This window comes from Lycorma delicatula, chromosome 1 (assembly GCF_047948215.1).
Source record: "Lycorma delicatula isolate Av1 chromosome 1, ASM4794821v1, whole genome shotgun sequence".
Taxonomy (NCBI): domain Eukaryota; kingdom Metazoa; phylum Arthropoda; class Insecta; order Hemiptera; family Fulgoridae; genus Lycorma; species Lycorma delicatula.
Window position 1 is genome coordinate 146,134,217 of NC_134455.1, and position 18,145 is coordinate 146,152,361.

The 18,145-nt window shown below is 34.0% G+C and overlaps 1 protein-coding gene across 5 annotated transcripts in view; it reads right to left on the bottom strand.

Moving 5' to 3' along the window:
* The window catches only part of LOC142323741 (fatty-acid amide hydrolase 2-like), a 118,197-nt gene that overhangs the window by 61,011 nt on the left and 39,041 nt on the right, over positions 1-18,145 (bottom strand). The window contains exon 1 of one of the 5 annotated variants that reach the window (XM_075363925.1): positions 5,641-5,962. The exons of 2 other annotated variants lie outside the window; for them this stretch is intronic. The gene's annotated coding sequence lies outside the window, so the exon portion shown is untranslated. Of the gene's footprint in view, positions 1-5,640; positions 5,963-11,281; positions 11,589-18,145 lie in introns of those variants that run through there. 2 more of the 5 variants (XM_075363907.1, XM_075363941.1) reach the window with 2 other exon arrangements.

The window sequence follows — 18,145 nt, forward strand, 5'->3', positions numbered from 1 at the left end:
TATCGTTCTTTCTCCCTTTAGAGTATTCCATCTTGAAGGTGGGGCAGTCAGCCGGCAATGAGTGTACTTTGTAGTTTGGCATAATTCGTTGGATCATTCCTCATCCTAAGTGTTGTCAGAGCAAATGTTGTACATTAGGTTAAAAAAGAACTGATAAGACTAAATTTTATTCAGTTTCTGGGTAAGCGACTTATAGAGCCTAGAAGTGTGACGTGCAAACTTTGCAAATCCATAGAACATCCTAAATTTAGTGTTCGAGTTGAAAAAGAAAGTAATTGTGAACGAAAGGCTGGACAGATGATAGAGAAAAATTTGTAATCCATTAAAAACAGGAAAATGAGTGACTATTTTTTTCATTAAAAGAGAAAAAGGTCTATCGGTCTTGGAACGCCTAAAACCTGTATTAACTACAGTAGTATCTATTTTTAACGGCAGAAATGAATTTTAATGCATATCAGAAATTTAAAAAAAATTGCTCTAATCTGATTTTTTAAATTAGGTTTTATTTTAGGATGTGTCACGTGAAATATTATGGAAGATTAATGTAGTGATCTAATTTTTCATATGTGTGCAAATCGAATTCACTTTAACGTTAACTCGATAAGCTGATTTTTATATTTTAAACTTCGCGTCCCATTATTAATTTGATAATTAAGTACAAAATTAGAAAGTATTGTGATAACGTTGGTTTTCACATATTATCTGGCTTCAGAATCGTCTGTTCACTCTCCAAACCTACGAATCGCTTCCGGCACTGAATCGAGAAACAAAACAATACCAGAGCTGATACAAGCTTGCAAGTTTTAGGCAACTAAAATTAATATCTATCGTTTTAAAATATTTTTCTACGTTCTAAAAACAATTAGATCGAAAGTATGATTGCAAGAAAGTCTGCTTTACTGAAAAATTTGAAAAGATTGTAACGATTGAATAAAAATAACGAGGGATAGCAGAAATGTAACGCATTCTGTCGAACGGAAGAACAAAATGTCGCACAAAGTGACAGGTGCTGCCATCTTGTATTCCGTTATTACTAACATTCCAAAACTCGTTGACCTATGCCCTCTCATTTTCTGTCAGTCGCCATCGTTATGGATTGAGAACGTCTGCTACATCAAAGCGTCTAAAACAACGTGTATTGATTGAATTTTTAACACTGGAAAAGTGAACGCTGGTGATATTCATCATCGTCTAAAAGTTTATGGTGATGAGACCATGAGACTATTGATCAAAATACAGGAAATAGGTGGGTAATAAGATTTCGGAATGAAGAAATTGGTTCACCAATGTGAGAAGCGTGTAGCTGCAAGTGGTAGCATGTGGAAAAATAAATAAAAGTTTTTGTAGCAAAAGAAAAATTACTTTAATGCCGTATTTGTTTCATTTGACGAACTCTTTTCATTTGAGACTTATGAACGATTTTGTTACATTTCAGCCACTTCTGTTATTTTAAAAATGAAACTACTAATTTCTTTCTAAAAGTTGAATAAATACTAGATTAGCTGCTCTTTGGTTTTCCCTAAAATTTTACTTTTACAGTCGTTTAATATATCAGTAATGAAAAAATAAAAAAATACAGGTTCGAATTGCAACGGGTAAAAAATATATACAAGAATTAAATTAACAGTAAAAATTACCTGATTGGAAGCTATACAATGGTATTTTTTTTTTAAATTCCATTGAGATAAAAAGAATGATAATATCTTTCATTGGGATAAATTTTTAACTTTATTATCGTTTTTATTTCACTTCTGTTCGTTTAGTCATTACGAGGGTAAATCAAAAAGTAAAGGAAAATTTTGATTTCCCTCCCAGTCACATGTATGGCAGCAATGATTGTTCTGCTATAACTCATAATTTCTATCAGCTGTTTATTGAAAGCACTGTTTCATTGTTAGCTATTTTTGATTGTGTTTAAAAGTCTATTTAAAATGAGTACTCCTTTGTCTGATTGGACCAAGGAAGAAATGCGACCAGTGATAAGTTCCCTCAATTCACAGGGGCTGAAACCAGCAGAGATTATTCGTCGATTGCAGCAGCAATATGGAGAGACTTGTTTAAGTGGAAACAAGATCTACGAATGGTTTGATCGCTTTAAAAATGGTAGGATTTCTCTCTGTGATGAACAGCGGCAAGGTAGCTTCAAAGACTAACGACAATATTGAAGCGTTTAAACAAGTGATTCTCGGTAATCGATGAATTACAGTCGATGACATTGCAAGTGAGTTGAATATAAGCCATGGCTCAGCATTTTCAATCATCCATGATTCTTTAAACTTTCGAAAAGTGTGTGCTCGCGGGTTCCACGTCAATTGACCAACATCCACAAAGAGAATCGTTTGAAAATTTTCCAGAAGCTTTTGAAACGTTACAAAGATGAAGGAGACTCATCTATTAAGCGAATAATAACTGTTGATGAGACATGGATCCATCACTTTGAACTCGAGAATAAGCGACAAAGTTTAGTGTGGAAACATTCTTTATCTCCCACAGCAAAAAAGTTCAAAACTGAAATGTCTGCAGGAAAGGTGATGATGACGTTATTCTGGGATATAGAAGGTTCACTTTCGGTTTACTTAAAGGTCAATCAGTAAACAATGACAAATACTGAGAACTACTGCGTTTACCGAAATAAAAAATCAGTCCAAAACACTGGGTAAACTTTCTAAAGGCGTGATTTTGCTTCAGGATAACGCTCGACCTCATACGGCCAATAAAACAGTCCTTTGCTTTCAAGATCTCGATTTTGAGCTACTGGACCACCCTCTATACAGTCCGGACCTGTCTCCAAGCGATTTTCATCTTTTTGACCCATTAAAAGAAGAGTTACGAGGAAATCATTATCGATCTGATGAAGAGGCCGTAGAAACGGTGACAAATTTTCTGTACACCAGACCGAAAGCTTTCTTCCAGGAAGGAATTGCAAAGCTCGTTGAAAGATGGATTAAGTGCATAGAAGTAGGAGGGGATTATGTTGAAAAATAATGCATGTATAACTTATGTAAGTACAAATAAATATATTGATTTTTTGAATTTCACTTTACTTTTTGACTTGCCCTCGTATAACGTCATGCATCCATTAATATATATATTTTATATGTCGGAGAGGCGAGGAGATCTGTCAGGGATTCAACGTTTTGTGCTTCACTCATTCCCACCATTACAAGTGGAGAATATATAAGATTACAATAAAGTTCAATTAATAAAAATGAGTAGATAACTCGTACAATGAAATAATTACAAATGATAACTATCACTTATCAATAACTCAGTAGCACACGAATTACAATATAAGATTAATTCAATTTAGAATTCAAATAATATTAAAACAACTTGCGATAGACCGAGGCTCAGGGAAATAACGAATTCGCGACCATCAGGACGTCCGTTCGATCTGGGTTCCAAAGCAAGACTACCCTTTCTCAATATTCTCAAATAATATGCCTACTGCATATTTCCTTTTCCTTATTAATTTTATGATACCCCTATCGTCCTGGGATCCCGACTACGTTGACAACCATGTGCCTACCTAGGCCTAAGCCTACCGCAATAAAACAATTTAAACCTTATTTTACAAAACATTACAAGTAATAGTCTATTTCTTAAAACTACTAAAAATACAGATATTCTAAAGAATATTCTCATCGTTTTGTCGGAAGATACTCGACTGTACTTTATTCTCCGACACGGCCATTCTGACAATCACACGCCCTCGGGTGTATCTAAAACATTGAGTTACAGTGGTATTTTAATTTTTGTTTTCAACTGACCTCGGTCATTATAAAGCATTTTACAATAGTTAAAGTACAAAAGATAGATTCAGAAGTCCTCTCGAGTAACAGAAATCCATTAATTATTCATTATCCTAAATAGTCATCGTACAGTACTCAAGAGATCGAAAAGCCATCAATCATTATTCCTTATCAGTTAACTGTCAAATAAGATTTTATTTCCTCCACCAATAGACCTCTGCACTATCTCTAGGCTACCCTGTATGCCACATACAGTATCATACATATTCTGTAGTTGCCACAACTACCTGCCCGACACATCATCAGGTGCCCATCGCGCCCTGATCAAACTAACATTAGCCACTAATTTAGTTTGCAGTTACGACTACACACTGATGCATGTGCGAAAAATAAAAATTCCAGGTCCACGACCTGCTGCCAGCCATTAGTGCATTGCGTCATTGGTGGTCTCTTTTTAAACCATAGTCCCTGTTTCAGGACCAACATCAACAGTCTCCTCGGCACAACTTTCATTGTCCGAGGAAACATCCAACTCATTAGGAATATAATTCTCAGGCATTTCTCTCAACTTATCATGACTATACTTATAACTTCTACTACTACTTAAAGATTTTAGTGTGTACCTGTCGGTACCAAGTAATTCTGTTACTACGAATGGACCTCTAAATTTCCTATCGAGTTTCGTTTGATTACGTTCTTCGTTCTTAATCAAAACGTGATCTCCTATTTTAAACTTATTAACCTGTTTTGGTAAATCGGACAAAGGGTTTCGAGAGAAGAAATCCGCGTGCGACATACGTTTGCCTTCTCTATAAACTATATCGAACTGAAAAGCCTGTAAATAAGCCCACCACCTATGGACTCTATCATTAAGATCAATCTTATTTTGAGAAGATTTCAATGAATTACAATCAGTTACAACAGTAAATTGTCGTCCATGCATGTAATGCCGAAAAGGTTTAATAGATTTAACAACGGCCATAGTTTCGAGTTCGTAAGAATGATACCTGGACTCGGCTGGGCTTGTCCTTTTTCTAAAGTATTCAATAACTTTATTTTTACCGTCTACTTTATGCATGAGTATTGCTCCGTACCCATCGGAACTAGCGTCGGTATGCAGTTCTATAGGGTAATCTGGGTCAAAGATAATTAAGACGGGTTCGTTGGTCAAAGTATGAATTACTTTTTGTCGGGCGTTTTCATGTGTCTCAGTCCACTCAATATATTTTTTACCTGAGGTAAGAGCATATAATGGTTTCATGATTTGTGAAAAGTTAGGGACAAACCGTCGGAAATAAGATGCAAGGCCAATAAACTGTCTAAGCTGAGTAACGGTCCTTGGAGCGGGTAACATTGTTAAAGGGTTTATTTTACGAGGGTTTGGACGAACTTGTCCTTCTTGAATCTCATACCCAAGGTATGAAACAGATGTCTTGAGAAAAGAACATTTTGAAAAATTAAATGAGAATCCCGCATCTATAAGAATTTTAAATACCACTCGAAGTCTTTCAAACGCTTCTTCTATCGTATCTGCAATTATCAAAATTTATAATTTCGAATTTACTACGTTCATTTACTACTTTAGATTTACAGATTTTAAAATTATTTTGAGAAATATTTACTTCAAAACCCAAGCTCAAAATTTCTCGACCAATTAAAATATTATAACTCAAATATTCATCTGGGACAACGTGAAAAAGAATCTCTAATGTAAACAAATCCATAATCACAATAGATAAAATTTGCATGCTACAATTTACTACAACATTTCCGATGCCTTTCAAAATTATTAATTCATTAATTCTACGTCCAGAAAACTTAATCGCTATCGATTCCTTTATTAATGAGCATTCCGCTCCTGAATCAAAACAATATGGAAGCGACTCACCAAGATGGTTTAGAATACCAGTAGGGGCTGCAACTGTGCAAAGATTCACACGGCGTTCGACGCTACCATTCTCCTTGTTGTTCCCTGGACCGCTACGGCTGCTGAACCTTCCAAAGCTTTGCTAAGCGCAGATATCAATTCACTGCCTTGAAGAGGATTTTCTAATAGACACAGTTCTGCTGCAGAGCACCAAGCAACAGAATCCGATCCCGCACTCTCTGGATTAAATCGTGGTAACGCAACACTTTTCTTTGTCGATAATGGCTTTTGCATACAACACTTCATAAACTCAAACAATGTATTCCACTGATCAGGTGATGGACCAGATGGAGACGATCCCACTTCTGATGTCGGAGAGGCGAGGAGATCTGTCAGGGATTCAACGTTTTGTGCTTCACTCATTCCCACCATTACAAGTGGAGAATATATAAGATTACAATAAAGTTCAATTAATAAAAATGAGTAGATAACTCGTACAATGAAATAATTACAAATGATAATTATCACTTATCAATAACTCAGTAGCACACGAATTACAATATAAGATTAATTCAATTTAGAATTCAAATAATATTAAAACAACTTGCGATAGACCGAGGCTCAGGGAAATAACGAATTCGCGACCACCAGGACGTCCGTTCGATCTGGGTTCCAAAGCAAGACTACCCTTTCTCAATATTCTCAAATAATATGCCTACTGCATATTTCCTTTTCCTTATTAATTTTATGATACCCCTATCGTCCTGGTATCCCGACTACGTTGACAACCATGTGCCTACCTAGGCCTAAGCCTACCGCAATAAAACAATTTAAACCTTATTTTACAAAACATTACAAGTAATAGTCTATTTCTTAAAACTACTAAAAATACAGATATTCTAAAGAATATTCTCATCGTTTTGTCGGAAGATACTCGACTGTACTTTATTCTCCGACATATATATATATATATATAAAATATTTACACATTATTTTATGTTTTGTTTATTTTCATCAAATCGCTGCAAAATATGACAATTTACTTCATGAGATTTGATGTAAGCAAAGTATTTTGCACACATCATTGAGAGATGATGGTGTGCAAAATGTTTTGCAATAAATCGTAATGAACTACGAAAAAAATTAACGTTAAATTAGTCGCAAGTTAGTCAAATTCCTTACTAATTATCAGTCACAAACATTTTAATTTCAATATAATCCCCATAAATGGAATTCCAACCAAAGAGAAAATACCAGTTAAACTAAGTAATCTTTTTTTTTAGTAAAGTTTTTCTTTTTTTACCGTGTAATCTAATCTAATCCGATAGTGTAATTCTACTCGAAGACATAATTTAACAGGCTATAATAAAGAATAACGGTATATTGTACTTACTTCATCAAAGATTATACATAATAATAATAAATAGTTTTTAATTACTTATGTGTTAAAATGGAAACACAAGCCAAGCTATTTTTTTTTTTGTCTTCAGTCACTTGACTTATTTGATGCAGCTCTCCAAGATTCCCTATCTAGTGCTAGTCGTTTCATTTCAGTATACCCTCTACATCCTACATCCCTAACAATTTGTTTTACATATTCCAAACGTGGCCTGCCTACACAATTTTTCCCTTCTACCTGTCCTTCCAAAATTAAAGCGACTATTCCAGGATGCCTTAGTATGTGGCCTATAAGTCTGTCTCTTCTTTTAACTATATTTTTCCAGATGGTTCTTTCTTCATCTATTTGCCGCAATACCTCCTCATTTGTCACTTTATCCACCCATCTGATTTTTAACATTCTCCTATAGCACCACATTTCAAAAGCTTCTAACCTTTTCTTCTCAGATACTCCGATTGTCCAAGTTTCACTTCCATATAAAGCGACACTCCAAACATACACTTTCAAAAATCTTTTCCTGACATTTAAATTAATTTTTGATGTAAACAGCTTATATTTCTTACTGAAGGCTCGTTTAGCTTGTGCTATTCGGCATTTTATATCGCTCCTGCTTCGTCCATCTTTAGTAATTCTACTTCCCAAATAACAAAATTCTTCTACCTCCATAATCTTTTCTCCTCCTATTTTCACATTCAGTGGTCCATCTTTGTTATTTCTACTACATTTCATTACTTTTGTTTTGTTCTTGTTTATTTTCATGCAATAGTTCTTGCGTAGGACTTCATCTATGCCGTTCATTGTTTCTTCTAAATCCTTTTTATTCTCGGCTAGAATTACTATATCATCAGCAAATCGTAGCATCTTTATCTTTTCACCTTGTACTGTTACTCCGAATCTAAATTGTTCTTTAACATCATTAACTGCTAGTTCCATGTAAAGATTAAAAAGTAACGGAGATAGAGAACATCCTTGTCGGACTCCCTTTCTTATTATGGCTTCTTTCTTATGTTCTTCAATTGCTACTGTTGCTGTTTGGTTCCTGTACATGTTAGCAATTGTTCTTCTATCTCTGTATTTGAACCCTAATTTTTTTAAAATGCTGAACATTTTATTCCAGTCTACGTTATCGAATGCCTTTTCTAGGTCTATAAACGCCAAGTATGTTGGTTTGTTTTTCTTTAATCTTCCTTCTACTATTAATCTGAGGCCTAAAATTGCTTCCCGTGTCCCTATACTTTTCCTGAAACCAAATTGGTCTTCTCCTAACACTTCCTCCACTCTCCTCTCAATTCTTCTGTATAGAATTCTAGTTAAGATTTTTGATGCATGACTAGTTAAACTAATTGTTCTGTATTCTTCACATTTATCTGCCCCTGATTTCTTTGGTATCATTACTATAACACTTTTTTTGAAGTCTGACGGAAATTCCCCTTTTTCATAAATATTACACACCAGTTTGTATAATCTATCAATCGCCTCCTCCCCTGCACTGCGCAGTAATTCTACAGGTATTCCGTCTATTCCAGGAGCCTTTCTGCCATTTAAATCTTTTAATGCTCTCTTAAATTCAGATCTCAGTATTGTTTCTCCCATTTCATCCTCCTCAACTTCTTCTTCCTCTATAAAACCATTTTCTAATTCATTTCCTCCGTATAACTCTTCAATATATTCCACCCATCTATCGACTTTACCTTTCGTATTATATATAGGTGTACCATCTTTGTTTAACACATTATTAGATTTTAATTTATGTACCCCAAAATTTTCCTTAACTTTCCTGTATGCTCCGTCTATTTTACCAATGTTCATTTCTCTTTCCACTTCTGAACACTTTTCTTTAATCCACTCTTCTTTCGCCAGTTTGCACTTCCTGTTTATAGCATTTCTTAATTGCCGATAGTTCCTTTTACTTTCTTCATCACTAGCATTCTTATATTTTCTACGTTCATCCATCAGCTGCAATATATCGTCTGAAACCCAAGGTTTTCTACCAGTTCTCTTTATTCCGCCTAAGTTCGCTTCTGCTGATTTAAGAATTTCCTTTTTAACATTCTCCCATTCTTCTTCTACATTTTCTATCTTATCTTTTTTACTCAGACCTCTAGCGATGTCCTCCTCAAAAATCTTCTTTACCTCCTCTTCCGCAAGCTTCTCTAAATTCCACCGATTCATCTGACACCTTTTCTTCAGGTTTTTAAGCCCCAATCTACATTTCATTACCAAATTATGGTCGCTATCAATGTCTGCTCCAGGGTAAGTTTTGCAGTCAACGAGTTGATTTCTAAATCTTTGCTTAACCATGATATAATCTATCTGATACCTTCCAGTATCGCCTGGCTTTTTCCAAGTGTATATTCTTCTATTATGATTTTTAAATTGGGTGTTGGCAATTACTAAATTATACTTCGTGCAAAACTCTATAAGTCGGTCCCCTCTTTCATTCCTTTTGCCCAGCCCGTATTCACCCACTATATTTCCTTCCTTGCCTTTTCCAATGCTTGCATTCCAATCTCCAACTATTATTAAATTTTCATCTCCTTTTACGTGTTTAATTGCTTCATCAATCTCTTCGTATACACATTCTACCTCATCATCATCATGGGCGCTTGTAGGCATATAGACGTTAACAATCGTTGTCGGTTTAGGTTTTGAATTTATCCTTATTACAATGACTCTATCGCTATGCGTCTTGAAATACTCCACTCTCCTCCCTATTTTCTTGTTCATCACGAAACCTACTCCTGCCTGCCCATTATTTGACGCTGAGTTAATTACTCTAAAGTCACCCGACCAAAAGTCGCCTTCCTCTTCCCACCGAACCTCACTAATTCCTACTATATCCACGTTTACCCTATCCATTTCCCTTTTTAAATTCTCTAGCCTACCAACCTTTTTTAAGCTTCTAACATTCCACGCTCCGACTCGTAGAATGTTATTTTTTAATTTTCTGGTGACCCCTTCCTTAGTAGTCCCCACCCGGAGATCCGAACGGGGGACTATTTTACCTCCGGAATATTTTACCAAGGAAGGCGCCTCCATTATTGTATATGTGAAAATGCAGAGAGCCACATTTTCTTGGAAAAAAAGCAGCTGTAGTTTTCCATTGCTTTCAGCTGCGCAGTACTCAGAGGACTGAGTGATGTTGATACGGCCGTTTAAGTCGTCCTGACTCACGCCCCTAACAACTACTGAAAGAGCTGCTGCCCTCTTTCAGGAATCATTCCTTAGTCTGGCTCTCAACAGATACCTCTCCGATATGGTTGCACCTTCGGTCCAGCTACTCTGTATCCCTGAGCACTCAAGCCCCCTCACCAACGGCAAGGTCTCATGATTCATAGAGGAGGCCAAGCTATTAGAAGTAGATTTTTATTACATTAGGTAATTCTAGAGAGGTTTGAAAATTCAGCCTTATTGTAATTTACAATGTTAATGTCGATATGTTTTGTTGAAGCAGTACTTAATTTTAATGTTTACGTCTAAAAAAAAAATTAATATTATCAATCATATTACACTTTTTTTTATTACATCTAATTTTAGTCAATATATACAGGCAAGAAATATTTGTAAAGAAATATTTTTTTGAATTTCATAAATATTGTACGAACTTGATAGAACTTGCTAATTATTGAGTTGTAAGTGAGCGAACAATTTGCAGAGAGGCAGGAAAATGTGGATCTGTATAGTAAGAAAGAAAAACTTCAGTATGATATATAAAAAAATAAAATAAAATATACAAAAAAAAAACTGTTGTATTAAAAATTTCCCACCTTGAAAAAGACTGCGTGTAATACAGTAGAACGAAAGCTTCTTAATTTTTCCATTACTGAATGCATTATCATAAACTATTTTACGTTGAATTCAAACTAAAAAAATTAAACAGGCTGAATTCATAAAACGGAAGAATACTTCATTAATTCGATGTAACGTTTTACGTAAAAAGAGTTCTTTATTCATTAGAATTAATTATTTTTTTTTTATTAATAGTTAAAATTGAAGGTCTTAACGTCGTACAATGTTTCCGTAAAATAAAACTGAGATTTATAAAAACAAAAAAACAATTCAAAAATTCTAGGACGAATTCAATTTATGCGTTTGAGAATATAATTAATAATAAAATTTTAATATCGTCATTAGATAATTTTCGGAATTCGTAACCGGGTTTTAAAGTTTTTTTAATTCGAATATTTCTGTAATTACAATGCGACCAACATTTACAGCTTTGTCTTAATATGAGTAAATATTAAATGTGCACAAATAGTTTACCTTAAAAATGATGTCTTTTTTTAGAGGCCAGATGAAGTTTCCTTCTATTTAAATTGTGAATGAGCACTCGATATCAATAATAGATTCTTGTAAATTACTAAGCAAACAATTAGTTATGTGGACAAGGATTCGTGAAGATAATGTACCAAGTCCGTAATCTTGCAAAGCAAACATGTTCCTACAAATACACCTAATGCGAGTACAAATAAATAAATGCAAACAGAGTTATATTATGACTAGTGACGACATCATTTTAAGATCACATACACTGTGTGTCTGAATTGATAGCACCAGCCGTAAAACTCTCCATATGAATTAGATAGATTAGTTAGCATAGGATGCATTATTATAGAATTTGTTAGTGATCCACGGTACCAAAGTTCTCTTTGATAATTTCGTAATCTAACGTTTTGTTCACGCGTTATGTAACACAATTTCTGATAAGAACAACAAATCATAATAAAGAATACGTTATCGAAAGCATTGGCTAAGTAAAAAAGAAAATATTGTTTATCGACCATAATACTCTCTGCTTATTCGGTGAGGTTTGAAACTTACTACTGTACTTAGAGAATTTTTTGTAAAAACTCAGCAAGTATACTGTGTAAAGAATTTCGTTATTCAATAAAAGCTTAGGGAGACCGGAGAGGTGTAACAAAGCGCGTTCAGATGGAGTCGTTCGTGAACTTCATTCTTTTCTATCTTGAAGTATTTTTTTAAAAATAATTAAATATCTACAATCTGTTACCTCGGAATAACTAAGAAATATCTTGAATATCTACAAAAAAAGAAAGCCCTACAACAATTAAATTTTCTATATTCCGTTTATTCTGGCTGACAAACTGATTTTGATGAAGACTAAAATTTGATATATTTGTCAACGTTTAAGCTAAAATGGATGCCGCTACAAAAAAAAAAAAATCTCTAAATAAATTTTTCTACAATTTTATATATTATTTACATTTATAGAGTTTAACATTTTCGTCGTGTCAATATTTTAAATTCTTAAAAATTTAACTCATTTGGAGTATTTAGAAAGTTCAAATTATACATAAGAATATATTTTTACTTATAATTATTAATAAACGATCCATATTTAATAAACAATATATGAAGAATTATCTAAAAGAGAAATAAATAAATACAAATAAATTAATGTTAATAAAAAAATCTTCCATTTTTACCTCCTTGTACGAAGTAAAGGAAGTATTATGAACGCAAAAAATTTCGATTTTCAGATTTCAACGGAAATACCCATTTTGACCATCCCTGAATCTATTTTGACTAGTTTCGGTGTGACGTCTGTACGGTCGTACGTATGTGCGTATGTATATCGCATAACTAAAACACGATTAGCCGCAGGATGTTGAAATTTTGGATTTAGGACTGTTGTAACATCTAGCTGTGCACCTCCCCTTTTGATTGTAATTGACTGAACCAACAGTATCTAAAAACCCCAAAATAAAAAAATTGGAATTTTTACTTTTTCCTAATTGCATTAATAAGCCCTCATTGAGAGCTTTTCAACGATATATTATATGTGGTACTTATTTTCATTGGTTTCAGAGTTATAGCTAAATGAAATTTTAATTAATGAAATATTTGGATCTTAGGGGATGGCACATCGATTCGAATCAGACTTCATCTCCTTAACTTCTTTTTTAATTTAAATATATTGATTTATTAATAATTTTTAACCTCAGATTGTAAAAAACTTTTACAATAAATAATAATTCAATAATAACAATAAAAAAATATCAGAAGTTATTAATGAAATAAAATGTCATGTACTTTTCATTTTAAAAAAATGTGTATATGTAATTTAATAGGCGTACAAGGAAGTCATGTGGTGTCTACATCAGATTTGTTTAATATTCTTTTCTATTTACTATTTCGAAAAAAAAAATTTCATAGTGATTGTAATATTAAAGTTTTTTTTAAAAATGAAATTATACAAATTTACTTTCTTGCAAAATTAGTTCCTTAAATATTTATAATATTTCTCTGAAATACATAATTTTATGAGCGGTAAATCAAATGGATATTTCCGTGATGTCCGACTTTTTAACATTTTTTTTGAAATGTTCATCGCCAGAAATGTCATTTAAAGAAATTGCCTGTCCTATAAATTTTTCAGCTCGGTTTCTAAACTATCCACATAGGGTAGAATTCATCACATGACGCAATTAACAGTATCCAATACTAGAAAACAATTTTTTCTGTAAAATAATAGTTCCTGAAATTTCTAATCATCGCCTATCGGTCATTAATTAGCTCCGAGTATGAAGCACCATGTGTAACTCTGTTCTGATAATTGTCTAAAGCATCTGTGGTCAACCCGCGGCACGCGTGATACAAGTGGCACGTAGGAGTGAGTGACACGCGGAGGCTATAGAACTAAAAACCTTTTTGGAATGTCAACCTTGGACAAAAAAATAAAATCTGCCGCAATTTGAAAACATAACCGAAACAATAATTAATATTCTACTTATACTGTATAATAATTACTTTGTTTGCAGTAGAATGCACGAGTATTCAGGCTACATTTAATATAAAAATTCTTTATTTGCGATCGATTGTAAATTTATCACTTACGAGTCGCCGGTGTAACAGATTTTGGAATCTTCGCGGGAGCATCTTATATTTTTTGGGAAAAAAGGTGAACCGCACGATGATTGCTTGCTTCTAAAAAATGAAGATTGGCTGTGGGATTTGGCATTTCTTACAGATATTATAGAATATTTGAAAAATTTTAACGCAAAACTACAAGGTAAATATTGCTTGTAATAATGTTATTTAGTTCTATATCTTCTTTTAAAGTTAAACTTTCTGTTTTTGAATGATTTTAATGAAATAAACTTAAGTATCTCAAACAAATTATAGAGTTAGCGATCAAACTTGGCAACCTTCCTAATTGTGATAGATAAGACAAGTTAATTTCTAAATTAAAATCTCATTTGAAACAAGATTTAACTTTTAACAGACCCTTTTCTAACGCTATAGAAAACTTGTGCCACTACCCTTCTGAAATTCAAACAGAAATAATTGATCATCAGCACCGTAATGTTTTTAAAAAATAATTTAAGGAAGTAATTCAATTCCAGGTAGTAAAATTATATTGAGTTTTGAAACTTTCTCTCAACTACTGATTTCCCAAATTTGTAAGAGTTTGCTCTGAAAGTTTGTTGTAGGCTTGGCTCCATATATATATTTGTGAACAGTTAATCACAATTACGAATATGAGAAAAAACAAATTCCGATCAAAGACAACTGATTCTCATTTAAAAAACTTGTTATTGTTGGTTTCTTCAAAAATCAACCCAAATATAGATGAAATTGTGAATACCTTGCAAATTCAACAATCTGATTAGAAATAGTTTCCTTTCTGTTGAAATAGTCTGCCCCTTAAAAACAACTCATTTTTTGTAGGATGTTATTATTTCTGAATAATTCTCATTATTAGTTTTACTGTCATTTACATCTGTAATAATTGTGCATGTTTCAATTACTTTTTTACAAGTTATTATTATATTAGGTAATACAGTAGCAATGCCAATATTAAAGTGTTAATAATTCAATGAAAAATTAATATTTTGACACATTGTTAAACCAGAATGTTTATCTGTATATTTTTTTATTAATATTACATTAGCTTTATAAATTTGTACAGCACCTCAATAAATAAAAAAATATCTAATATGAAATATGATACCTGTGTACCCGTAACCATATGAATAAACGTTATTTTGAACGGGAAAGTTTGTCGTTTAATTTTTGTTGCTACCTGATATGATATTTAGGGTAACATGCAAAAAATAAATCTGTTAAGAAAATTATTTGTTAAGAGGTAAGTGAAGTCATAAGCTTAAAGATAAAGAAAAGGTAGAGGGTGGAAAGAACTTGGTCATGAAAGTGGCACTCTTAAAATTCAACGGTCAAAAAGTAGCACCGTATTGAAAAAGGTTGGCTACGGATGGTCTTAAACCACGTACAGGCCCAAAACTAAGTTACCTTTTCTGATCATGTAGCCATTAAACTGGCTATGTACGGCGTCAGTTTTAAAACGCTGTTACAAAATCATTTTATATGGCATCTAAGTCTGTTATTTTGTTTTGTATTCACAAAGGAATCAGTTTTATTAAACAATTTGAACAAGGTTTATACGATGTAAAATGTTTTTAGACTAGATAGAATATGACCATTTTTTCTCAGAAATGTGCTTGTGTGTGTGTGTGTGTGTGTGTGTGTGTGTGTGTGTGTGTGTGTGTGTGTGTGTGTGTGTGTATGTGTGTGTGACTTGTGTATTATCATTGCTATGAGGGTTACGGGTTTATTTATTATTTACAAAAATAGCTTATTATATTAGCAACATATCGATGTATTGAAACACATAATAAATTATGTTATACGGCACAAAAAAAATGAAGGAATTTGTGGTCATAAATATGTCACTTTTTCTTGAGGTCTAAAATATCTTTTCTGACAAAAGATATCGGTAAATATGAAACGCATAACAATTCGTAATGATTAACAGTATACAGTAAAAATTGTTTTTTGTCAATCTGATTAGCCTTTTAAGTGGTGGGAATTTTTATAAAACGTAGTTTTCTGAATCTACTTTACTTATACTAACATATGTGATTTATGACACGGGTTTTTCATCATATTTTGCCCAATTTTCAACTGATTTGCTTGAAAGTATTATTTTTAAAATCAGCAAACTATGTTTCATAAACACAAAGCAAAAAATTCCTGCAATTAAATTATCGTAATTTCTGTACTGTTTCAGTTTTTTTGTTGTTACAGGCATATAAAATATCCAATCGTAGCGGTTTTTATTTGGTCAGAATCTGTTAAATCTCTTTAATATACTGTAATTTCTTGAAATTTTTTCACAAGAGGGTAGCATAAGAATATGAAGGGAGGCAATCAGATACCAACATATTTTCGCGGAGCGCTAATCAATCGCGGATGATTGTGATGGGAAAAGGTTAAGGAATGCCATTTATACGTTGATTTGTACTGCAGTTATGTCTGCCGTACAAACCCGCAAATATGGAGTCCATTTCACCTGCTCGTTGTGCAATGGAGACTGAAATGACGGACAGTGAGTAGAGCAGATTTGCATGCGAGTGTAAAAGCACGGTTTCTTTTTATTATAAATAGCGGTGCTTGCAATCATAAACAACATTTCAACCGATCCAAAGTGATCGCGATCCATTGATGAAGCGAATAATGGCATCGTCATTCTGCGTTTGTTGATTTTTACCCCAGACAGAACCACTGAATAAGTCCTAACAAATAAAATAAACCAGGTTGAAAGTTTGTCAGTATATTATATTCTTCTAGAAATTTAAAAGCCTATTTTACAAATTTTTTTATATACGTAAGAAAATACGGACATAACAAAACTGGCCTATAATTTTGTAAATTAATTGCAGAACCTTTATTAAAAAAGAAAGTTTATTTTAATAGTGGAAGAGTCTGGGAAATACTCTTTGGTTATATTTGATTAAATTTGCAATTGGAACAATAATGGGACCTGAGATTTTTTTTAAAGTGTTCTCAATAATTTCATCAATATCCGGTAAATATTTATATTTGAAATATAAGTCATTTAAAAACTCTTTCATTTATAATATATATAAATTTTGAATTTCTGAATATCAACAGGAAATAAAAATATCGATTGCTAAATAAAACCGTTCAAGGTAATGACTTTGAATCTGATCAATAATGTTATTATTCTAATATCGGAAAAGGATTTATTAAATTAATCTGCTGCGAGAAAAGAGGATGAGATAACGGAAGTCGAGTCTTTTTATATTATTTCTGAAGTTACCCGACCCGTTTTATTTCCAAATCTGCTTTCACATTAAATACTTTCACTGTAAATAACTGGGTTTTAGACACCTCGCCTAAGATCCGGCAGGTCTTGGTGGCCGGTGGACGTCTGTTTTTCGGGTGGACCTCATTTAGAGTTGTCGACCATATAGAAGTCGCCCAATGCTTCAAGTGTCAGTATTTTGGTCACATTTCTCTCCGCTGCAGAGCGCAGTCGGAGATGTGTGGTCACTGTGCTTTTCCGGGGCACAGGGCAGCCCCGGAGGTGGTTTCCGTGAGGTGGATGTTATTCATTCTCGTGAGGAACGGCCGCTTTCCGCGATCGTGGTTAGCTCAGATTCGTTGGATGACTTGCTGGAAAAATTGGGCAGGATTCTGGACGGTCTCCCGAGCATCAGAGTGCTGGTTGCTCTGGATGCTAACGCCAAGTCTACCGCCTGGGATTCACCACTCACTGACCCCAGAGGCGCAGGTCTCGAACAGTTTGTTGAAACCAGGAACCTCTACTTGATTAACGACGCAGAACAACCGCCAACTATCTCTTCCTAACTGGGGGAAAGTTACATCGACGTCACATTGGTGACGGGCGACTTGCTACGAAGTACAACTAGTTGGACTGTCTGGCCCGAGGCCAGTGTGAGCGATCATAGGCTTATAATATATGAGATTGTTTACGGAGGCGGTCTGAGAGCTCCAGATTCGGGTTGCTGTAACCTAAGGAGCCTGGATCAGGACAGGTTGCGGCACGAGTGTGCAGCTGCCTTGCAGGGGTTGGAATGGCAGAAGGAGGAGAGGGAGGAAGTGGAATTGATGGCTGTACATGTACAATTCGGCCAGGCCATCAAGACTGGCTGCGATAGGGTCCTACGGCGGCCTCGGCTAATGGATAGACCCTTAGGTAGTAGCCAGTCCGCTGATCGGAGAGTACCTGGAGCCTTCATGACCGCTGATTCCGGGAAGTCGTCTGTTAAACGCAGGCGGAAACCCAAGAAATAGTGATGGTCCTCTAACCTTAAGCAT